This window comes from Bubalus kerabau, chromosome 23 (genome assembly GCF_029407905.1).
Source record: "Bubalus kerabau isolate K-KA32 ecotype Philippines breed swamp buffalo chromosome 23, PCC_UOA_SB_1v2, whole genome shotgun sequence".
NCBI lineage: Eukaryota > Metazoa > Chordata > Mammalia > Artiodactyla > Bovidae > Bubalus > Bubalus kerabau.
Window position 1 is genome coordinate 6,420,764 of NC_073646.1, and position 25,236 is coordinate 6,445,999.

The 25,236-nt window shown below is 43.2% G+C and overlaps 1 non-coding gene across 1 annotated transcript; it reads left to right on the top strand.

Moving 5' to 3' along the window:
• The first annotated feature begins 23,673 nt into the window (after positions 1-23,673).
• Positions 23,674-23,745, top strand: TRNAC-ACA (transfer RNA cysteine (anticodon ACA)). The gene has a single exon. It is a non-coding gene; the product is annotated as a tRNA-Cys (tRNA).
• The last annotated feature ends 1,491 nt before the right edge of the window (positions 23,746-25,236 follow it).

Below are 25,236 nucleotides of genomic sequence, written 5' to 3' on the forward strand. Positions count from 1 at the left end.
CACAGGGCCACGATCTACCTTTAGCAAAACTGCAAACAGAAAATCGTGGATTTTAAAAGGAGCATTGACATATATACACTACTCTGTGTAAACTAGAGAGCTCGCAGGAAGCTGCCGTATAGCAGTGGAAGCTCAGCTTCGAGCTCTGTGATGACCTAGAGGGTGGGAGGGAGCTTCAGAAGGGAGGAGATACGTGTCTATGGAGAGCTGACTCACTTTGCTGTATGGTGGAAACTAACACACACTGGAAAGTGATTATTATTAAGTAGTGAAAGTTGCTCAGTCGTGTCTGACTCTTTGAGACCCCATGGACTATATAGTCCATGGAGACGGTGGAAGTTTTGAAAGACTTGACTATACTGGATATTTACCCTAAGTCTGAAAAAGGAAGCACTTTATAAAAAAATTATTTTCTTTAGTTTTATATTTTTTAAAAAACTGGAATATAATAATAATCAAAGAGCAGTTATATGCCAGTTTAAAAAAATAAAACTAAAGAAAATAAATTTTTTAAAGTGCTTCCTTCTTCAGATTTAAGGTAAATATCCAGTACAGTCAAGTCTTTCAAAACTTCCACTGTCTCCAACTATGCTTATAGGAAGGGGGAAAAAAGAATAGATATCACTTTGCAATTTATGTTGTGACCAGCATGCAACTGAGTACATGCAATTGACTCTAAATGTTCTGTACATTCTAATTTTTGTCCCCTGGTGTCCTCCCCTGTTGATTTCAAGTTAACGCGTAATGTGAAATAGGACATCCCTCATAAATTCTGCATCATCAGCATAATGTGGCTTTGACAATGCACTGCATTTTCAATGAGCACTGTCACAGAAGGACGGTGGGGGGCCCAGGAGGCTTTTGTTTTCTGGTTTTCAGTTTCCCTTCTGTGTCTGCCATGTGATGAGTTTAATTATAGTCAGGAGCCTACAGCAGTGTTTCTTCAGCTAGTATGGCCTGTGAGGTTCCTTGGATCTGTGTGATACCCCCAGATTTTTATAGTATGTGTCTTTGTTGTTGTTTTTTAGTCACTATGTCATGCCTGACTCTTTACAAGCCCATGAATTGGAGCCCGTGAGACTCCTCTGTCTGTGGGATTTCCCAGACAAGGATACTGGAGACGATTGCCAATTGCTTCTCCAGGGGATCGTCCTGGCCCAGGGATCAAACCCGCATCTACTACATTGGCAGGCGAATTCTTTACCACTGGGCCACCTGGGATGCTCAGGATGTGTCTCAGGCCCAATTTAAATAGAAGGGTATTTCAGAAAGATGAAAGGGACATTGAAGATGCAGGAGTAACCAGTGTTGGGCAGGTTCAGTAATGCATCCCCATGGCTTATTTGATTCATTGGACTTAAATGACATTTCCAGAATGTTCCACATGTGTGGAGGAGAGGAGCATGGCGTATCTCAACTATTCATAAGGAGTGGTTGTGATTTCTTCTGATACTCTGCTCATCAGAGGGGATTTCTCTCTATGCACTGCCTGTCCCTGGGGAAGAAGCCAACGTGCACTCATGTTTGCTACTGGGAAGTACAGCTGTAGCGCCAGAGAATGTGCCGAAATGCAGTCACTTCTTCACCTGCTCTCAGCTAGTACATCTCAGGCTTTATGGCTTGGGAACCTTCTTCAGATGCATATGCCATTGGAGAGGTAGGTCTGGGACAAAGCCAGAGATCCTTACAAGCTTCGGAGAGACACTGACATGGCTGGTGTGTCACACTATGAGTAGCAGATTTTATACGGTCTGCGTGCATGCTAAGTGGCTTCATTCATGCTAAGTACCTGACTCTTTGTGACCCTATGGACAGTAGCCCACGAGGCTCCATTGTCCATGGGGTTCTCCGGGAAAGAATACTGGAGTGGGTTGCGGTGCCCTCCTCTAGGGGATCTTCCCAACCCAAGGATCGAACCCACATCCCTTATGTCCCCTGCATCTGCAGGCTGGTTCTTTACCACTAGCACCACCTGGGAAGCCCTTTATAGGGTCTAACCCAGGAAGTACTTGTAGTACTTGCCGCTGTAGTAGAGGTTCATACAGAGGAGAAAAACAGCAGACATCGGTAATAGAAGAGGAAGCCTGAATTGAGTTGTGATTGTATTATTTCATAGCACAACCTACAGGCCACTGTTCTTATCCCCATTATAAGCTGAAGGGCTGTACAGATTTAGTGACATAATCAAGTCACATGGTTAGTAACAGAGTATGTGGTATAGATGGAATTTGAACTCAGGCAGTCTGATTGCAGAGACCACACCTAAAGCCTATACTCACAGAGACTATAAATGCCTTTAGATGAAGTTGATTTGTCTAGAATGTAGTATCTAGAATTTTACCATCTTCATCATTATAAACCCTAAGTAAATATTACTTGAGTATCTGAGGCCATGCAACTGATGAGAGAAGGCAGCATGGTCCAACTGGAGGCCAGCAAATAGCACTAGTTGGATGCTGAAATTCAGAAAACTGTATGTGTGTGTGTATGTGTATATATATATATACATACACATACATATATATGATGTTATAGAAAGATATATAAACATGTAAGATGGTACAAAAATCCTGAATAAACTTTTTGGCCAACCTTGTATCTATCTATCACATTAAATCATCATCTATAATAATTGGCTGCTTGGAGAATATGACCTATGGAATAAGATAAAGAAAGGTATATTGTTTTAACTGATGATTACCAAAGGGAAAGGTGGTTGGACTGATAAATTAGGCGATTGGGATTAATATATACATGCAACTATATATAAAATAGATCTGCTGTTTAGCACAAAGTACTATCCTTCATACTCTGTAATAACTTATATGGAAAAACACTTGAGAAAGAGTAGATATATAAGTAAGTGTAATTAAATCACTATGCTATACACCTGAAACTAACACAGCATTGTAAATCAACTATATTCCAATGTAAAAGAAGCATTTTTTAAAAAGGTAAAGAAATATGTATTCTTAGGAAGAGTTGACTCATTGGAAAAGACCCTGATGCTGGGAGGGATTTGGGGGCAGGAGGAGAAGGGGACGACAGAGGATGAGATGGCTGGATGGCATCACTGACTCGATGGACATGAGTCTGAGCAAACTCCGGGAGTTGGTGATGGACAGGGAGGCCTGGCTTGCTGTGACTCATGGGGTCGCAAAGAGTCAGACACGACTGAGCGACTGAATTGAACTGAGGAACTTTGAGGTGACGTAGATTAATTCTATCTTTTTTTAGATTTATGCTTTTTCACTTGTTTTTATTCAAGTAAAAGTCATATCACAGAAAACTAGCCATTTTTTAAGTGTGTAATCAGTTTCATTTAGTATATGTACAATGGGCATCACCTGTAAACAAATGGAAATATGCTCAAGATTGTTAGTCATTCTAGAAATGAAGATCAAAAACCGCGAGGAGATACCACTTCATACCCACAAGGATGGCTATTTAAAGAAAAAAAAAAGAAAGTAAGAAGTATTGTCAAGGGTGTGGAAAAGTTTTCAGGGAGGGTTCTTAATACATTGGGCTTCCGTGGTGGCACAGATAGTAAAGAATTTGCCTGAAATGCAAGAGACTGGAGTTCAATCCCTGGCTGGGGAAGACCCCCTGGAGAAGAGAATGGCAACCCACTCCAGTACTCTTTCCTGGAGAATCCCATGGACAGAGGAGCCTGGCAGGCTACAGTTCATGGGATTACAAAGAGTTGAATATGACTGCGTGACTAACACATTCTCAATACGTGAGAATTTTCACTCCCTTTTGATGAATGAGTTATTATTGCCTTTTTCTGAGTGCATCTTGATTTCCCTCACTGTTTCCTCCAAAGTTTCTGTCTTAGTTGCTAAATTCCAATTCTTTTGTGCCTGTTGACGGAGTCGCCATTATAAGAAATGGTGCCAAGCTTAGTGCTTTAGAATCGAGGGGTTATTTCCTCATCACCATGATCCATTGTCTATTCTTAGCTAGGACCAGGTAGGGAGGTTGAGAAGCCTAGGTACTCCACTCCCCCCAGGCATTCTGTTCACTCTCTCATGTAGCAGGTCCTGTATGATTCAAATAAGAATCCTCCCCCATTGCTCCCTCCACAAGGCTGACTCCTGCAGTCCCAGAAAAGGAACAGATGACAGCTTTTTGATGCAGAATGCACCTGTTCCATGGTGGCTCTCTTCCCTGGCAGAAAACCTCCACTGGAATTTTTGGACTCTCTTGCTCCTAGGAAGGTAAGGTATGACAAACCTAGACAACATATTAAAAAGCAGAGACATCACTTTGCCAACAAGGTCTGTATAGTCAAAGTTCTGGTTTATCCAGTAGTCATGTATGGATGTGACAGTTGGACTATGAAGAAGGCTGAATGCCAGAGAATTGCTGCTTTCAAACTATAGTGCTGAAGAAGACTCTTGAGAGTCCCTTGGACTGCAAGGAGATCCAACCACTCAATCCTGAGGGAAGTCAGCCCTAAATATTCAACCCTTCTATTTCATTGGAAGGACTGCTGCTGAAGCTGAAGCTCCAATACTTTGGCCACCTGATGCAAAGACCTGACTCATTGGAAAAGACCTTGATGCTGGGAAAGATTGAAGGCAAAAGGAGAAGGGAGTGGCAGAGGGTGAGATGGTTAGATAGCATCACTGACTCAATGGACATGAGTTTGAGCTAACTCCAGGGGATAGTGAACAGGGAAGCCTGCTGTGCTGCAGTCCATAGGGTTGCAAATGGTCAGATTCGACTTAGCCAGTAAACAACAACAAAGACAAAAGTCCCGTCCCTCCTGAGCCTCCTTTTGCACGCCCCCCGTCCTGCCCCTTGGGTCATCACAGAGCACCGAGCTGAGCCCCTGTGCTCAGCAGGCTCCCACTAGCTGTCTATTTTCCACACAGTAGTGTGTATGTATATATGTATGTGTATATATATATATATATATATATATGTATATATACTTTTTGGAGAAGGCAATGGCACCCCACTCCAGTACTCTTGCCTGGAAAATCCCATGGATGGAGGAGCCTGGAACACTGCAGTCCATGGGGTCACCTAGGATCGGACACGACTGAGCTACTTCACTTTCACTTTTCACTTTCCTGCATTGGAGAAGGAAATGGCAACCCACTCCAGTGTTCTTGCCTGGAGAATCCCAGGGACGGGGGAGCTGGTGGGCTGCCGTCTATGGGGTCACACAGAGTCAGACATGACTGAAGTGACTTAGCAGCAGCAGCAGTGTGTACATGGCAGTGCTATTCTCCCAATTGCCCCACCCTCCTCTTACCCATGTCTGCGAGTTCATTCTCTACATCTGCGTCTCTGTTCCAGCCCTGCAAAAGGTTCTTCTGTATCATCTTTTTAGATTCCATACATATGTATTAGTATGCAATATTTGCTTTGCTCTTTCTGACTTACTTCACTCTGTGTGACGGACTCCAGGCCCATCCACATCACTACAAATGACCTAATTATGTTCCTTTTTATGGCCGAGTAATATTCCTCTGTGTATATGTACCGCATCATCATCCGTTCATCTGTCAATGGACATTTATGTTGTGTCCATGCCTGGCTGTTGTAAATAGTGCTTCAGTGAACTTTGGGGGTACATGTGTCTTTTTGAATTGTGGTTTTCTCAGGGTTTATGCCCAGTATGACCCAGATATAGCTTTCAACCCTAATTCTGCCACTTGCTGTGTGTGTAAGCTTGGACAAGTCAGTCAATTCCCCTGTGCCTTCACTTTCCCAAACAAATCTTAAGAGCAGTGCTTATAGGAGTGTCTGCCGTTTAAATTAGATTGGGTAGGGAGTATTCAGCACACTGACTGCACATAGCACTCAATATTAGTTATTATTGTTCCTATCTGTGTCCTATTTCTTTCCCCTATTGTATGGTTTTGATCTGCTTGCACAATAATAACTGCTTTTAATTTTTTAAACTTCTGTAATTCTTACATTTTTCTTCTAGCTGTTAGTTATCTTTTTACTTCATCGTGAACATTTTGAGCCTTCTTGAATAGACAGAGAACCTTAAGTATAATTTTTGAAAGTTTTCTCCACAGGCAGCCAACCTAAGAGTGAAATTTTTCTATTGTTTAGGAGAAAGGCAAGTTTATGGCTTTTTGTATATACAACTAAACCATACCCCAGCAGTGTGAGAGTCCTGTGCAGAGCCTTAAGTGTCTCTGTTTTTCATGAAACAGAGCAGGCAGCCCTTACTATGCAAAGTGGAAGGATTGAGTGATGCTCTTATTCAGTCACTAAGTTGTGTTTGACTCTCATGACCCTGTGGAGTGCAGTCCACCAGGATCCTCTGTCCATGGGATTTCCCGGGCAAGAATACCTGAGTGGGTTGCCATTTCCTTCTCCAGGGGATCTTCCCGACCCAGGAACCAAACCCAGGTCTCCTGTGTTGCAGGCAGATTCTTTACTGTCCAAGCCACCAGGAAACCCAAGAGGTGAGCCAAAAGACTTAAAATAAACTTAATTTTTCATATTAATAATGAATACCTAAATGCATTGACCCAAGGAAAGTTTGTATCAGGCTGTGCAACTACCATTTCACACCGTCGACTGACATCTGGCTTTTGGAATAAACCTGGAGACGTGCAAGCTATGGCTGACTAGAGGGAAGATGCTTATCTGTTTCTTTCTTCCTTCTCGAGCCACATCTCACATGGGCCCAGGCTGTGGAGTGGATTAAATTCAAGGATGGGTACAGATTCCCATCACCCTGCTGCTTGCATTGCTTTGAGCCCGGTGATCAAGAGCTGAAAGAAGATGTCTCAGTGGGCAACAGCATGATCAGCCTCCCTGCATGGGACCACGGTCTTAGACACTGGCTCTGTCTTCTCGGGTGCCACAATCATCTTCTTTGTAAGACTGTCTGTGAACATCATTAACCTGCCATTGACTTGCTCCGAGTACCTTAATGGGGACCACACAATGTTGAGTCACAGTTTGAAAGGGTGTTTGTCATCACAGTGCGACAGCTCCCTGCTCCCTGACACTCTAGTGTTTACGATTCCTCTTCCTCTGCCTCCTTCCCTGGGCTAGTCCATCCTGGAGCAGTGATTACATCCAAGGCAATTTTGATCAATAGTTTTGCTCGCTTCAAAATGAAACGAGTTCAGTGTTTTAGCAGCTGATGAGAGGTGTTCTCAAAATGTGGTACATTTTGTACCCCATGCCTTTGATTGAAGAATTTTTTAGGTGGGGAAAAACATTTTCTTGGCTTAATGTTTAAAATTCATAGTACGGTGTCTCTTCCCTACAGACTCTAGCTTATGAATTCAGGAATCCTGGGCGTTGTAGCAGCTGCCCATCATTAAGATGCTTGACTGCCTGTGACATCAAAAGATGGAAGAGCAGAAACCCCTTGGATGATATTCATCGTTATGTATGGACATGAAAAAGGTCTACTTGAAGAACTATTTTCTTTCTTAACAATGATATCTGGCTCAGCTTGGGACACTATTTCTTTCTCTCTCAGACCTTTCTTTCCTGAATCCTGGGCTTTACACAATTTTATGTCTTGATGTGACTCAAGAAGACCTTTGCTGTTCTGTTTTGTTTTTTTTTCCCCCACTTACACACCCTTCTGACCTGGATGACTTTTGACTGGTAGAGGAAGGCGCTTCGGGGGAAAATCTATAGGATTATGTGAAACATTTTCCCTGAAGTTCACGCTGAGGCTATCTCAGAAGAAGTTAAGGTCTCCGTTTAAACACTCTCTGTAAGATGAGTTTTTTGAAATGTTACAGCAGGGCCTTTCCTGGGAGGAGGAGTATCTATGTAAGACACTCTGTGTGGGAAAAATGAGAGCAATGGGAGGGCAAGAGATAAAGGTCATTGGGGGCATTTTGGACCCAAAGAAACAAGGAACACTTTCCTCTTAAGCTTAAAAGGTACCAATGAGAGGGATCATGAAAAATACCATGACTGTGATCTCTTACCTTGCTAGGTGTAAACCTGTATAGGAGATGCTTTGCTGAGTGTTGTTTGTCTCTGCATTTCAAGCATTAGTAGAGTATTTAAAGCATAGTTGCTCAGTGACTGCCAGGCTGGTCACTCAGAGAGCAGTGAGTCCTACTTACGGTTGGCATCCACTTTATGGTACTTCGGCTCCACTTTGAGGGAAGAGAGGTACTTCTGGGCCATTACATAAATGGGGACAAGAAATTTACTCAAGAGCATTGAATGGATTCAAATCAAGAATGTCTAGACAGCAGTGGAAGAGTCTTGCCCCGTGACCCATCTGGGAAACAGTTGGAAAACATTTGTATCCGAAGTATTTCTCAGTTTCAATGTGCAGTTTAGGTAAATTGGTGTTCTAGAAAGGTCTGTAACTTAACATTCCATAGAAATGTGTACATGTAAATTTAACTGTCTCGTTATCACCAATTATAATGACTATTCATATTGTTTTTTTTTTTGTTTTTTTTTTTTGTTTGTTTTTCTTCAAATCATGTTGTTTCCAATGCCCTTGTCATTAGCTTCATGGTTCCCCATAAGAGATTTGATGCATTTGAGGACCCTAAAACCTACAATTTCACTCACTTCATGTCAATCCTGTACTAACTGTGTGCCTTTGAAAGTGTTCAGAACCTGTTTCCTCATTTGTAAAATAGAGAATGTGATACCAATCCCTCAAAAGTTATAGTGAGAAAATATAATGAACTAAAGTAGTAATATGCTGAATGACACCAGGCACATAGAATTAGTAGTAGAAGGTACCCAATGTTGATATCATTATTATTAAGCTTGATCTAATTTAAAATCAGCTATCTTTGCCCTGTAGCATTATTTGCACATATCTTCTTTGAAGATTATTAATTAAGGTTTATTTTTTACAGGAGATGTGGAAAGGGGTGATTAAACATAGGTTATTCAGTTTAAACTAAATGAATTTTTTTTTTTTTTTACAAGCTGACCATCTGTCAGGGAAGTGGCAGAAGGCATTCTAATAGGACTGAGATGAATTAAATTAGGAGATAAAAGTAGTAATAATGGCTTTCTTCCAAATGATGTCTCAAAATCTGTCCACTTTTTCCTAGCTTCACTGTCACTACTTTGATCCAAGCTACCCACATCTGGACCACTAACCTCCTAACCAGTCTGCCTGTTCCATGGTCTCCCGACCCAATTTTTGTATAATCATCAGAACAGTCATTGGAATATTCAAATCAGGTCACTTCACCACATCCCTTCCACCCTCCTGGCCATGAATAAAAACCCAGATAAAATAAAAATGGATAAACTTGGCCTGCTGTCCCAGCATGATTTGGCCTCTTGTTTTTCTCTCCAACTCTTCTCTCTCCAGCTCTCCCTTCCTAGGCTCTAACCATAGTCACCCCCATGCTGTGTCTCGTCTTAGAAACATGTGCTCTTTCTTCTGCTCCAGGGTGCTTCCTGCCGCAATCCCCTGCAAGGTCCGCTCCTGCATTAAGTTTTAGCTTACACTTGGCATTGAGGTATGCTCTACCCTCCAATAACTCTCCGCCACCCCAAAGATCTCATTGCATTCTCTTCTTTTTCTGCATTATTCCCATTCCAGTTTGTAACTGCAGATTTGTTATTGTGCTTTCTCATTAAATTGCTTACCACTCTATCCCTGGGACCCATCAGAGTGGCTTGAACACAAAGGGCTTTTGCTGTGTGTTACTCCAGTTGAAACTCACAGCATCTTTGCAAGGAAGGCGTGGGCCAGACTGTCTCAAATGTATAGGTGGGATATATAGTCTATAGCTCAACATGATAAAGGCTTGCTGCTGCTGCAAAGTCGCTTCAGTCGTGTCCGACTCTGTGCGACCCCATAGACGGCGGCCCACCAGGCTCCCCCGTCTCTGGGATTCTCCAGGCAAGAACACTGGAGTGGCTTGCCATTTGAAGTGGAAAAATCGGGTCTGAGTCTCAAATTTCTGATGCCCAAACAAGGGCTCTTTCAGCATGAATACTGTGCATTCCTGACACCGTCTATTATGGTCTGTGTCATAACTGACTCCTGTTGGTCAAGGTTGGCCCATCTTTCATAAAGCACTTGAACAGGCATTCTCACTGCATACATATCACCTGCCAAACATTGTCCTAGTTATAGCCCAAACCCTTTCTCATCTCATCCATTCAAGGATCCTGTAAAGTATGCACTTTCGTGGGCTGCCTTAACAGAGTACCAATAACCAGCTACCTTAGCACTATACAAATTTATTAGATCACCGTTCTGGAGGCATGAAGCCTACAGTCAGGGTTTTGCAGGGCCATGCTCCCTCTGAAACTTGTAGGGGTTTTTTTCCTTGCTTCTAAGTAGCTTCTGATGGTGTGTCAGCAATCACTGGCACTTCTTGGCTTATAACTGTATCACTCTTATCTCTGCCTCTGTCATCACTTGTTATTCCCGTGTGCCTTCATATCACCCTCCCTCCACTTGTGTTTTTGTCTGTATGTCCAAATTTTCCCCTGTCTACTAGGAGAGCTGTCATTAGATTAGGGTCCACCCTAATTAATGATCTTGTTTCACTTAAATACATCTGCAAAGACTATTTGCAAATAAGGTCACGTTCACAGATACAGAGGGTTAGAAGTTTAACATACTGTTTGTCAGGGAACACAATTCAACTCATTCCCTTTTCATAAACAGAGTCGTAAGCTCTCTAAGGCACCCAAGGTTCCATAGCTTGCAACTATGGTATTGCCAAGGTCAAATATAGATCAGCACTCACAAGTCCATGCTTGGTTTTTGGACCAGATGGGCAGATTTCAAGCCCTAAAATCAAAGCTTGGTCAAATGGACTCAATGCCTTTGAGCTTGGTGAAGAGTGGCAGAACTTTGAAGTGTGAGCATCTGTGTTTTATAGCTAGGGTGTCTGCCTGCTAAGTTGCTTCAGTCGTGTCCAACTCTTTGCGACCCCATGGGCTGTAGCCGGCCAGGCTCCTCTGTCCATGGGATTCTTTAAGCAAGAATACTGAAGTGGGTTGCCATGCACTCCTCCAGGGGATATTCCCGACCCAGGGATGGAACCCAGGTCTCTTATGTCTCCTGCATTGGCAGGAGGATTTTTTACCACTTGTGCCCCCCGGAAAGCCCAGCTCTGCATGCAAAAGCAGAAATTATTCCTCCTGTGCCCTACACTACTGCATTTAGAATAAAGCATCTGATACTCTTTTAAAGGGAGACAAGCCATCCTTCATTTAAATTGGTGGGGGAAAATTCGTTATGAAGGATTCTTTCCTGCGAAGAATTCCCTAAAGTTGGATGAAGTATCTGCGTTGCTTTCACTCTCTTCTCTTCCCAGGAATCATTACCAACCCTGGCTGGTGATTTATAATCGCATCCCTAACAAATTCCACTGTTGGTAATGACTACTTATTTTTCTATACAAATGGTTTTTGCTCTCCTTCCTGAGGACAATTAACTAAAGGAACTGGTCATAAATTACTGATGATGATCAGTTTGTCAGAGATGATTGTCTAATGGTGCCATCTTCCATAGTAATTAGATAAAGTATCTTTAATTGCTGATAACAACAGACCAATTGTGGTAATTTTTTCTCTCTTTTTTCTGTGGTGATATAAATATCTCCACATAAGAAATCTTCCTGGAAGTCAGGCAGAATAGCACTTTCTCTTTCCTTCTCTTATGCATGTATTAGTCGCTCAGTCATGTCCGATTCTTAGGCCCCATGGACTGTAGCCCTCCAGGCTCCTCTGTCCATGGGATTCTCTAGGTAAGAATACTGGAGTGAGTTTCCATTCCCTTCTCCAGGGGATTTTCCCCACCCATGAATCGAGCCCAGGTCTCCTGCATTGCAGAGAGATTCTTTACCATTTGAGTCACCAGGGAAGCCCCCTTTTTTCTCTTGAAGGAAGAGGAAAAGAAAAAACACTCATCATTTATGGGTTTCCAGAAATATAATAAATGTGACAGCTTTTCAAGGTTTCCAGTAAGAAGACTGAGCTTTCTAAAGCACAGATCAGAGAAGAACTACTCTTGGACACATTTCTTTTAGGCAGGAAGCAGGAGTCCTTCCTCGTCATGTTTGATTGCCCCCCACCCCCCTGAGGATCATGTCTCTCATATTTGCATCTAAACTTGGCCTTGAAATGTGAGTCCTTTGAACTCTGGAAAGAGATGGCGTCTAAATCACAGGGTTTCTCACAGCTGGGATGCTTATTAAACCCCAGACTATTTCTGTGTGTCCGCCTGTGGTGGGCCCTTGGCTAGGATGAGAAGAGGAGAGCTACCTTGACACAGATGGATGGGAAGGTCTCTTTCTCTCCAGGTTTTATTATCTTATGGTCCCATCACTTCATGGCAAACAGATGGGGGAAAAAAGGGAAATAGTGACCGACTTTATTTTCTTGGGCTCCAAAATCACTGTGGATGGTGACTGCAGCCATGAAATTAAAAGATAATTGCTTCTTGGCAGAAAAGCTGTGGCAAACCTAGACAGTATATTAAAAAGCAGAGACATCACTTTGAAAAAGGTCTGTATAGTCAAAGCTATGGTTTTACCAGTAATCGTGCATGGATGTGAGAGTTGAACTGTTAAGAAGGCTGAGTGCCCAAGAACTGATGCTTTAGAACTGTAGTGCTGGAGAAGACTCTTGAGTGTCTCTTGGACAGTAAGGAGATCAAACCAGTCAATGCTAAAGGAAATCAACCCAGAATATTCATTTGAAGGACTGTTGCTGAAGCTGAAGCTCCAAATCCTTTGCCCAACTCATTGGAAAAGACGCTGATGCTGGGAAAGATTGAGGGCAAGAGGAGAAAGGGGCGACAGAAAATGTGATGGTTGGATGGCATGACGGACTCAATGGATGTAAGTTTGAGCAAACTCCAGGAGATGGTGAAGGACAGGGAAGCTTGTGTGCTGCAGTCCATGGGATGGCAAAGAGTTGTACACAACATAGTGACTGAACAACAAGAAATCTTGTGGATAACTTCAATGGAACTATTCATTGCTGTGGAAATTGCAGGGACCTTTGTTAACATCCTGTAAAGAATATACATATTTTACATACTGAAGGGTGGCTTATATTTAATCCACTGTGATGTGTCACTTTGCCAACATGCTTCTAACATAGTCTCTGGGTATTGCATTACTTTATTTACAACCTTTCCATTTCATAGCTAGTTTTTGTTCTTTGAGACTTTTTTTTTTTTTTTTTTTACTAAATGGCAGCAACTGTCAAACAGGCGATGGGAGTCTGAATCATTTTGGCAGTTTAGAAAACAGTGCAGTGCTTCAGAGAACAGAGCTGAGGCCTCTAAAATGAAGTGAATTGAAAGTCGCTCAACTGTGTCTGACTCTTTGCGACCCCATGGACTGTAGTCCACCAGGCTCCTCTGTGCATGGGGTTCTCCAGCCAGGAATCCTAGAGTGGGTTGCCATGCCCTCCTCCAGGAGATCTTCCCAACCCAGGGATGGAACCTGGGTCTCCTGCACTGTAGGCAGATTCTTTACTGTCTGAGCCACCTGGGAAGCCCAAAGGTGATATTCTTACTGAACAGGTAGAGGAAGTGTGCAGCATCTCTTGAAGTTTGGTAATTTTTGTGATAAGAAGGAAACGTATAACCAGTGCAGAATGAGAATGCATTATGTCACAGGATATTTAGGCACTAATTTCATCAGGATTCTTTCAGTGAAAAAAAAAGTTACCAAAAAAAAAAAAAAAAAAAATCAAAGAAGCTTAAGAAAAGAGAAAAACTGGGTCGTGGAACTGGGGAGCACAAAGAGGTGGGCTTCAAGCATTTGCTGCTATTGTTGTTGTTCAATCACTCAGTCACATCCAGCTCTTTGTGATCCCATGAACTGCAGCGCAACAGGCTTCCCTATCCTTCACCATCTCCCAGAGTTTGCTCAAACATATGTACTTTGAATTGGTGATGCCATCTAAGTATCTCATCCTCTTTCTCCCCCTTCTCCTCTTGCCTTCAGTCTTTCCCAGCATCAGGGTCTTTTCCAGTGAGTCAGGTCTTTGCATCAGGTGGCCAAAGTATTCATGGTTGAGGCTCAAGTTTTAATGATGTCACATGGACTCTGCTTCTCTCTTGGATCTGCTTGCTCTTTGGTGTCAGGTTTCCATAGGCTTCAGCCATCTGTGTTCTCTGAAAAGTTAGCATCCTTTGGAGGATACCTCCAAAAATCCCAGGGAAGGCTCTGATTGGCTAGTTTGAATCATATGGTTGCTCCTGAACAAACACCTCTGCTATAGGACTGGCTTTTCTGATTGGCTGGTCTTGAGTCTCATCCTTATTGAGTAGAGTAGAAGGGGAGAGGTGTACAGCTCCACCTAAACTAAGTAGATAAATGTACAATGGAATAAAAGTGTTGTCCCAGATAAGGGATATTGCGTAGATCCGAAAACAAAACAAAAACTTTGAAGAAAGAGAAAAGTGACAGTTGCAGGAGTTCCCTGGTTGGCAGTGGTTAGGGCTCTGTGCTTTCACTGCCTTGGGAACAGGCTCATTCCCTGGTTGGGGAACTAAGATCCTGCAAGCTGTGTGGCATGGCCAAGGACATAAAAAGGAAGACGTAACCATTTCAAGTCCACCTGAGAAGTCTCAATGTCTGAATCTAAAACATTGCTCTCAAGTGCCCCTAAACTAAACACTTTTCTCTTCTTCCTGCCTGAAATCCCTATTCTATCGCCCACCCCACTTGCATTTCTGACTGTTCTTCAAAATGTTAGCTTTGGACCTCAGTTGTGTCCCACTCTTTGTGACCCCGAGGACTGTCACCCGTCAGACTCCTCTGTACATTGGAATTCCCAGGCAAGAATACTGGAGTGAGGGACCCCATCCCAGGGATTGAACTTGCATCTCCTGTGTCTCCCACATGGTCAGGCAAATTCTTTACCACTTGCGCCACCTGTGGAGTCCAATACAATAGAGCATGTCTAGGAAAATCATCTGTTTTATACTAAACATAGCAAAACATATGATATGCTGTTAGGTAACATATATTGAACTCTTTTTCCAATTAAAAATAAAAATGATTTGTTTATCTAGAGAAAAAGCATCAACTGCCCCCCTGTTTCCTGAAGGTTGGCTTTTATTGTTATTTATTTTGACAGTTCTGTGGCAGTGACTTATAGTCTCGGTTAGAGCCTCGCTCTGTAATCCTGTGGAATGTCCCTAGGTAACGAGATGTGCCCACTGGTCATGGAAGTCAGTTCTGTTAAATAGGGAGGATTTTATCTGTCTGAATAAATATTTCCAGGGCTCCTCTCACTCTGCAGATTCGAGATGTGCACAGGCAAGAAGGGCCATCGCCATAAATCAATAGTTGCCGTGAAGCCACCGATTTAGAGGTGACAGCGGCTTCTGGGTTGAAACAAAGATTGTAAAGTGCAGGCAGAGGTGGCAAATACCAAGAATAATATGTGGGGTGGATAGGACCATTTTGTGAATGTGTATCAAGTGAGGAGAGGAAAAAGAATCTTTGCTCTTTGGAGATATGTTAACGAATTGATATTGGCAAGATGGGAAAGGCAGAGCTACTTGGTAGGATCTGATGCCACATACATCAATTCATATAGGCATATGTACCTTAAACCCAGCACCCAAATCCAGCATGTCCTTTAAGTCTTAGCTCAAAGGCTGTGCATGCTTAGTTACTCCGTCACGCCCAACTCTTTGTGACCCCGTGGACTGTAGCCCACCAGGCTCCTTTTCCATGGGGATTCTCCAGGCAAGAATACTGGAGTGGGTTGCCATGCCCTCTTCCAGGGGCTCTTCTCAACCCAGGGATCGAACCCAGATCTCCCGCATTGCAGCAGATTCTTTACCATCTGCGCCACCAGGGAAGCCCATGAATACTGCGATGGGTAGCCTATCTCTTCTCCAGGGGATCTTCCAGTCCCAGGATTCAAACTGGGGCCTCCTGCACTTCAGGATGCTAAGTCCTTCTTGTTTTGTGTTACTCATCTTTATGCCACTCACAGGTTGCCATGGAAGTGATAGTTGAAATTGTGAGAGTGGATGACATCCCCAAAGAAAGGATGATAGGAAAATAAAAGAAAAGCTTGCCTTAAGGAAGGACCACTTGAATGAGTGGTGGAAAGATGAGAGGCTAGAAGGGCTTCAAGAAGGTGGGCAGGGCAGCATCAAGTGAAGCTGGCCAGGACAGCGTCATGGAAGGCTGAGAGAATTTCACAGAGATAGCAGCTGTAGGGGGTGTCAAGTTCCGTAATGAATTGGCAGATTAATAAGGGTCCTTGGACTTATATTCCAGGAAATCTATTTTGTACATTGTATATAATTCTGTACCTAAATCATTCCTAATAATTAAGTGTGAGTTCCCTGAGAGCTGGTTCCAGGTTTTATTCATTTCTGGATCTTCAGGGTCTGGCAGACATATTAGGGACCAAAAAAAAAAATGTGTTTGGAAAATCGGAGTGGATGAATGAGTGGATAAATGAATGCTCACCTTAATACAGCAGTTTAACATCTGTGCGAAATGAAACTTGTGAAGTGCTAAAGACCAGGTTAGTTAACAGGACGATAGGCCCCAAGAAACCTTTCTAGTTCTGTGGAAACTGTACTGCAATAGCCTGCCCTCAGTTCCCTTCTGAGCAAGGACCAAGTGAGAAGGAAGCAGAGCAGGAAGGCAAAAGGGCAATGATCAGATTTCCATTCACTTGCTGCTGCTGCTGCTGCTAAGTCACTTCAGTCATGTCCGACTCTGTGTGACCCCATAGATGGCAGCCCACCAGGCTCCCCTGTCCCTGGGATTCTCCAGGCAAGAACACTGGAGCGGGTTGCCATTTCCTTCTCCAATGCATGAAAGTGAAAAGTGAAAGTGAAGTCACTCAGTCGTGTCCAACTCTTAGCAACCCCATGGACTGCAGCCTACTAGGCTCCTCCATCCATGGGATTTGCCAGGCAAGAGTACTGGAGTGGGTTGCATTGCCTTCTCTGTCTGTTCACTTAGCCTGATGTTTTTAAGGTTCTGATCCCATTTGTATGAAGTGTCCAGATGAGAAAAATTTATGGAGACAGAAAGTAGATTCGTGGTTGCCTCGGGCTGGGCAGAAGGACAGTGATGAGGAGTGACTGCAGGTCTACAGGGGTTTCTTTCTGGAGTGATAGACATGTTTTCAGATGACATCGTGGTGGGACTTGCAGGGCTGAGTACACTTAAAATGATTGAATTGTTCACTTTGAACAGGTGAATTTTAGAGTGTAGGAATCATATCTCAAGGAAGCTGCTACCTTTAAACCTGCAATCAAAAGCTGTTAGCTTCTTAATGAGAGAAATCCAAATTAAAAGCTGTGCCTGAATGGGCTTGCTTATACTCTCCTGATGTGTTCAGACTTACCCGTCAGTCACTGATGGAGGAAACACCTACAGCTTCCTTCCTCTTCCGTCCCTTCTTTCTCTCCCCCATCATCTGCACATTCCTGAGCCTCGTTACTAAGAATGAGGACCAGAAGGCACCCTTTTTATCAGCTGGGGAATGTGCAAGATGGCTCAGGAGACTGAACTGAGCATGCGTGGTCCTTTCCCCAAAGTAACCAATCAGATAAACCATTCCTTCTTAGGAATGGAGGAGTGAGAAGATGGGGACCCCTGGAACCATGCCTGAGAGGACTCCTCCACATGGAAAGATAGGGCATGGGAGGACGTGTCCCACCCTTCACCTCACACCCTTATGTCTATTAATGACCTCCAGAGTAGCAAATGATTTGTTTGTTAGCGATTTTTAAAATGACGAGTTTTTGTAAGATTTGAGCCCAAAGAAGGCACCCTAGGGAGCAAACTCTTAGTGAAGAAGAAAGAGTTATCAAGGCTGATGTCACTAAACTTCACCACTGCTCCATTGATTTCTGGCCCTTTGCTGTGCAGAGGACACTCTCCCTGGCTCTAAACTATAAGAATCTTCTCTTGATTTGCATGGCTCAGTGCAGCTTCTGAGAGGTTTCCTAGATCTATCCTCTCATGATAATATGAAGAGGGCCAGGCTGTAATTTTTACCTTCTCCAGAAGTCCATTTATTATGATTATTCCTGTCTCATCACAAATACTCTCTTAAAATCTGGAGTTCCTGAGGACGAGCGAATGTTTTCATCACTGCATATTGACTGAGATCCAATTATATGAAAGGTTTCTCTCGAATTAATTTGCTTTTACCCAAAACCTGATTGGTTGCACATGATCAATAGTTACAAAAACCATTAATAACAAAGGTGGTGCAGTAAAGGCAAGATGTATGCTATGAAGTATGGCCTCTGACTGTATGAAGGGAAGAAGTCCAGTATTGAAGGCTATCACCTGCTCTGGCTGTCTGTACATCTGTGTGTGTGTGTGTGTGTGTGTGTGTGTGTGTTGCATAGAGACTTGTGTGAATTTACATTGACATTTAACAGATTTCATTACTCTAGATATTTCATCACTTCTAGAGGCAAATGTCTAGCCCACTGCCTGGTTCTTAGTAGATCCAGCCTATACTTAAAATATAGGCTAACTACAAGCTTGGAGTCATAGAGATTCAGAACATAGGAGAGTCGACTTTATTAATTCAGGTATTACCAGATGAAAGGCCTCATCATTGAAACCAGCTACATTTTTGTCCTGGTGATATCATTCTTTCTTTGAGGCATTAGAGAGTTTGGAGAACAGCACAGCTTCCCATGGCCTTCAGAATTATAATTTAAATCTTTTATCCCTCCAGAACTCAGGACATTTAATTTATCGTGATTCATGAAAGACCAGTAATAAACCCTGTCTTTATTTAAACATGGGCGGCAGTGAGTTCCCTTTGTAAGAATCCGGTGCTCTTTATCAATGCTTTGCTATCTACTTATCATGGATCCTGCGTGTGTACAAAAAGCCATCTTTGTCAGTCAGGGGGAGATTTTATTAACTAAAGGTTCATTTGTTCTTCAAGTGACACTATCTCTTTGGAATTACCAGATGTTGTTCAAACTATGCTGCCTCGCCTTTTATTCTGATGATGGCAAATGTTGAATGTGGTGAATAAATATTGAGCCCTGTCCTCGGTCATCTTAAATAAATGTGATAAAATGAAAACATGCGGCCGCCGAGGTCTCATTTGTTCCCAGGAAGTCTGCAGCATGTTAAGGCACGTGGACAAGGAAAGGCAAATCAGCCATGCGCTGGTGTTCTGTTATGAGATGTTCTTGTCATTTTCCAGATCCCATTTTAGATTTCTATTCAGGGAGCGAGAAGGTGGCATGGACTTAAAGGTTGATATGGTTCTATCGCACAATTGTGTTTGGTTAAAATGGCACAGTGTAGACCACTCTGTATATTGTGGTGGTCTTCCCGAGGACTTTGCATGCAAAGGAAAAAAAAAAAAAAGTGGCCAAAAATAAGTTAGTGGGAAATTTCTAGTGACTTGGGTCCAGAGAAGATGAATGCAGGTCTGTATATGGAGCCTTCTTGGCTCCTGTGGTTAGACTGATGAGTGTCTTTTGAGGAGGAGTGGACTTCCAAGGTGGTGCCGTAGAAAAGAAGACATTTGCCAATGCAGGAGACACTAGAGACATGGGTTCAATTCCTGGGTTGGGAGGATCCCCTGGAGGAGCAAATGGCAACCCGCTCCAGTATTCTTGCCTGAAAAATGCCATGGACAGAGGAGCCTGGTGGGCTGCAGTCCATGCGGTCACAAAGAGTCGGACACGACTGAGTGACTGAGCACACAGAGTGTGCAGGGGAGGTTTGGCTTAACTGGATGATCACAGAGCTGGATTTTGTCACCCATTGTTGAACCACGGATTCAATATTTATAATATAAAAGAAGTGGGAAAGAGCAATCTGTCAAAACAGACATTTTGGAATCACTATGTCCTTCCTTTGTTGCTTGATGTGTGATACCCATGAACAAAGATTAAAAATAGGATGTAAGGCAGGATCTCTGCTTTCACAGTAGGAGAAAAGCCTATGAATGCTTTGATAATAATTGCTAATAATTATACTCAAATCATATTACATCAAGAAACGGAGATGTGAATGAGACTAGGGCACTACGACTTCACAATAGCAGGCACAATTTCTCTAATTTATTACACTGTCATCAGTCTTGTGATTTAAAATCCTTCTTCCCAGTCTCCAACAATATAGGGAATTATTGAAAGTTGGCAGCCGTCTATTGTTCAGAAATGTTGAAAGAAATGAAGTGTTCCTGGGGATGTTGCTAGAATCCTGTTGAAAGGGTGGTTAAGTATCACTGATTAATTCCCATTCTATCTCTGATGAAATGAAGAAGGGTTACATTTGCCTTCTCCTGAGTATCTCATTGCAAACTGCAGCCCAGGAGTTGCATAAGCATCTTCCTTATCCAGTATAAATTGATTTGGTGTGAAAAATCTCCAACGGTTCCATTTCAAGGCACTGTTTTATGTGGTGATGCAGGACAAATGTAGAGCTAAGTAGATTTGTAGACTAATTTATTGGGCATTTTAATATTGTGATTTCTCCACGTTGGTGTGGCAAGTACCTTGCTAATGCTTCCTCGGCCGTGTACTGCTTACGGCATGCCCAACTCATCTTAATTAAATTCCTTCCTGCAACTACCTTATTTTTGCTCATGGGAGACACTGCTATCACTGTGAAACATTTTCTAGGAAAATTGAGATATATTTTTCATCCACCAAGCATTTTTTTTCTCTCTCTCTTTTTTCGTAGCCTCTAAATATTAGTCGCTTAAATTAATATGAAGCTATTAGGTACTGCAAATGAGTACTTTACAAGTCTTTCAAGACATGTCTCCTGCCTGGAGGCCTGGGAAGGGGTTGATAGAAGTGGAGGCTATGCGGGTATGTTGGGTTCGTGGTGGGTAAAATGGGTTGATATGACTCATCCCCGCCTGTCATTGTCAGGATACAACCAGAGAAAGCCTTGTGCGAATTTAGAACAAAAAGAGGGCCTGGCAAAGCTTGCTGTTGCTGGCTTCACCACTAGGACGATCTCAGGGTCATCTTCACTTTTCAGTGAAAGGAGGAGATTTTTCCCTCAACTGTGTGTTTTCTAGCAACGCAGGAGACACAGGCTCGATCCCTGGGTCAGGAAGAGCCCCTGGAGGAGGAAATGACAACCCACTCCATATTCTCGCCTGAAAAATTCCATGGATATGTACATTACTATATGTAAAATAGATGAGCAGTGCAAGTTTGAATGCATGAAGCAGGGTACCCAAAGCCAGTGCTCTGGGACAACCCAGAGGGATAGGGTGGGGAGGGCGGTGGGAAGGGTGTTCAGGATGGGAGGACACATGTATATGGTGATGGCAAAAACCATCCCGATATTGTAATTATCCTCCAATTAACACAAATTAGTTTTTTAAAATCCCATGGATAGAGGAGCCTGGCGGCCTACAGTCCATGGGGTTGCAGAGAGTTGGACACGACTGAGACGAGCACATGTGTTTCAACATGGATTTCCTGTTCGGGAAGCGGGAAACTTCCTGAATTCCATAACCTGAGTCACTGGCTGTGTAGGAAGGATGCCTGGAAATCAGCTGCCACATTTGGAACTTTGTCGTGACCTTTGCAAGCGTGGCCTCCAAATGGACATGTGGCTTTTGGCTGTTGTCCAGGGAACTCGTAACTGTCATTTCAGTGTCTAGGCACCGTGTGCTTTGCGACCCCAAATGGCTAATTCAACCAAACAAGACACTGAATCTGAGGTGCCTCCATTCACCCTTCTCTTTCTTTGCCTCCCTCTCACTCTCCCTTTCTCCACCTCTCTCTCTGTTCTTATATAAAACAGGTGGCAATTAAAAAAGCATGATTTCCATCTATATATGGCATCTTCATGACCACTAGCTCTAGCCTTATAGCCACACTCCACAGACTGTCTTTTATTTCCCCAGACACATCAGGCTTTTTCTGAGCAGGGTGTTGTGCATGTTCTGTTGCCTCTGACCCACCACTACTGCTAAGTCACTTCAGTCGTGTCCGACTCTGTGCGACCCCATAGACGGCAGCCCACCAGGCTCCTCCATCCATGGGATTTTCCAGGCAAGAGTACTGGAGTGGGGTGCCATTGCCTTCTCTGCTACCCTTTGCCAATTTACCTTTTACTTCTTATTTCAATGTCAGCTCAAAAAGGCCATTCCTCTTGGAAAGCCCTCCCTGGAATTCCCAACCCACCCCCAACTCCAGCTCACTGGGGTTCATGAGAGTCTACTTGCATGTTACCTCTTAACAACTTATACTTTTCCTCTACTCGTGTGTAAGTATGTGGGCTTCCCAGGTGACTCAGTGGTAAAGAATCTGCCTGTCAAGCAGGAGACGTGAGTTCCTTCCCTAGGTTGGGAAGATTCCCCCCGGAGGAAGAAATGGCAATCCTCTCCAGTATTCTTGCCTAGGAAATCCCTTGGTCAGAGGAGCCTGGTAGGCTACTGTCCATGGGGTCACAAAAGGGTCAGACACGACTGAGCTATTAAAGAAAACATGCTTATGTATGTGTGTATGTGTGTGTGTGTGTGTGTGTATATATATATATTAATATACATATGTGTGTGTGTTTATACATATGTATACTTGCCTGGAGAATCCCATGGACAGAGGGTGCTAATGGACTGCAGTCCACTGGGTGTCAAAGAGTCGGACGAACTGAAACAACTTATCACATACATACATACCAGGCACCTATTATGTGTCAGGCACTCATCTTGGCATTTGGGACCCACTGGGGAAAAAGTAACCAAACTCCATGAAAATTGCATATAATAAATAAGCAAATTGTGTTCGAAGATGACCAGTGCTATGATAAAAGAAAAGAGGAAGAGGATGAGGAGAAACAGAGAGCAGGCAGAAGAGAACAAGTTAAATTATACATGAGGGGAGGGGAATCAGGGTGAGTCTCACTGTGAAAGTGGTGTTTTTTAGTTGCTAAGTCATGGCCGACTCTTTGTGACCCCATGGAATGTAGCCGGCAAGGCTCCTCTGTCCAGGGGATTTCCAAGACAAGAATGCTGGAGCCATTTCCTTCTCCAGGGGATCTCCCCGACCCAGGCATGGAACCCACATCTCCTGCATCAGTTGGCACATTCTTTATTGCTGAGCCCCCAGCAAAGCCAGAGACATTTCAGCAAAGACTAGAAGGGTGTGAAAGCATGAGCCATGAGGATGTTTGGGGGAAGAACATCCCAAGCAGAGGAAATCGTGAGAACAGTAAACATAAATCTTCTCTGTACCCTTGTGTTGAAGGAACAAGTGGATGGAGAGACAGGAGCACAAGACAGTAGGGAGTGACTTGTGGGGAAGAAGCAAGGTACAGAGGGGGTGCCCACCATGATGCTTGTAGATGACTTGTAGATAATTAGGGACTTTGGGTTTTATGTTATTAAAATAGGGACTTGATTTACTGGGTTGGCCAAAAGGTTCATTTGCCTCTTCCGATGTTATGGGAAGCCACAAACGAACTTTTTGGCCAACCCAGTATATTTCAAATGGATACTTTGGACTTCTGTATCAGGAATATCTGAGGAACCAGAGATCAAATTGCCAACACCTTTTGAATCATCGAAAAAGCAAGAGAGTTCCAGAAAAACATCTTCTTCTGCTTTATTGACTATACCACCAAAGCCTTTGACTGTGTGGATCACAACAGACTGTGGAAAATTCTTCAAGAGATGGGAATACCAGCCACCTGGCCTGCCTCCTGAGAAAGCAGTATGCAGGTCAAGAAACAACAGTTAGAACTGGACAGGGAACAATGGGCTTCCCTGGTAGCTCAGATGGTAAAGCATCTGCCTACAATGCAGGAGACCCAGGTTCGATCCCTGGGTCGGGAAGATCCCCTGGAGAAGGAAATGGCAACCCACTCCAGTACTCTTGTCTGGAAAATCCCATGGACTGAGGAGCCTGGTAGGCTACAGTCCATGGGGTCGCAAAGAGTTGGACACAACTGAGCGACTTCACTTCACTTCATGGAACAATAGACAGGTTCCAAATTGGGAAAGGAGTATGTCAAGGCAATATATCGTCACCTTGCTTATTATCATCATGCAAAATTCTGGGCTGGATGAAGCACAAGCTGGAATCAAAATTGCTAGGAGAAATACCAGTAACCTCAGATATGCAGATGACAGTACCCTTATGGCAGAAAGTGAAGAAGAACTAAAGAGCCTCTTGAAGAAAGTGAAAGAGGAGAGTGAAAAAGTTGGCTTAAAGCTCAATATTCAAAAAAAACGAAGATCATGGCATCCAGTCCCTCACTTCATAGCAAATAGATGGGGGAACAATGGAAACTTTATTTTTGGGGAGAGACTATTTTGGGGGCTCCAAAATCACTGCATATGGTGACTGTAGCCATGAAATTAAAAGATGCTTGCTCCTTGGAAGAAAAGTTATGACCAACCTAGACAGCATATTAAAAAGCAGAGACATTACTTTGCCAACAAAGGTCCATATAGTCAAAGCTATGGTTTTCCCAGTAGTCATGTATGGATGTGAGAGTTGGACTAAAACTAATACAATTATGTAAAGTTTAAAAATAAAATAAAATTAAAAAAAAAAAAGAAAGAAAGCTGAGCACTGAAGAATTGATGCTTTTGAACTGTGGTGTTGGAAAAGACTCTTGAGAGTCCCTTGGACTACAAGAAGATCCAGCCAGTCAATCATAAAGGAAATCAATCCTGAATGTTCATTGGAAGGAATGATGCTAAAGCTGAAACTCCAGTACTTTGGCCACCTGATGCGAAGAACTGACTCATTGGAAAGACTCTGATTCTGGGAAAGATTGAAGGCAGAAAGAGAAGGCGATGTCAGAGGATGAGATGGTTGGATGGCATCACTGACTCGATGGACATGAGTTTAAGTAAGCTCTGGGAGTTGGCAATGGACAGGGAAGCCTGGCGTGCTGCAGTCCATGGGGTTGCAAAGAGTCAGACATGACTGAGCAACTGAACTGAATTGATCAAGAATATATTTTAAGGCCGCTTCCTACAGTTGATAGGCATAGACTATAGACTCCAAGAGGAGTAGAGTAGTATCTATTTTGCTTTCCAGTGAAGCCCCAGAATCAAGCCCTGTGCTTGGTGCATCATTGCCCAATATATATGTAATGTGAAAGAATAAAAAGAGTGCTGGGAACATCAAAGTGATGCTGATTGGTGTCCATCCCCTTAAAGCAGCTAACATCAACTGCCAACCTGCATATTTCAAGCTCAAGATTTATTTTGATTCATGCATTTAAAGACTACCTCTTAGCCTCAACCAAAGCCTTCCTTGAGTTTAATTAGCCACCTAATTGATGCTATATGCAACTGTTCTTCACCAGTCCT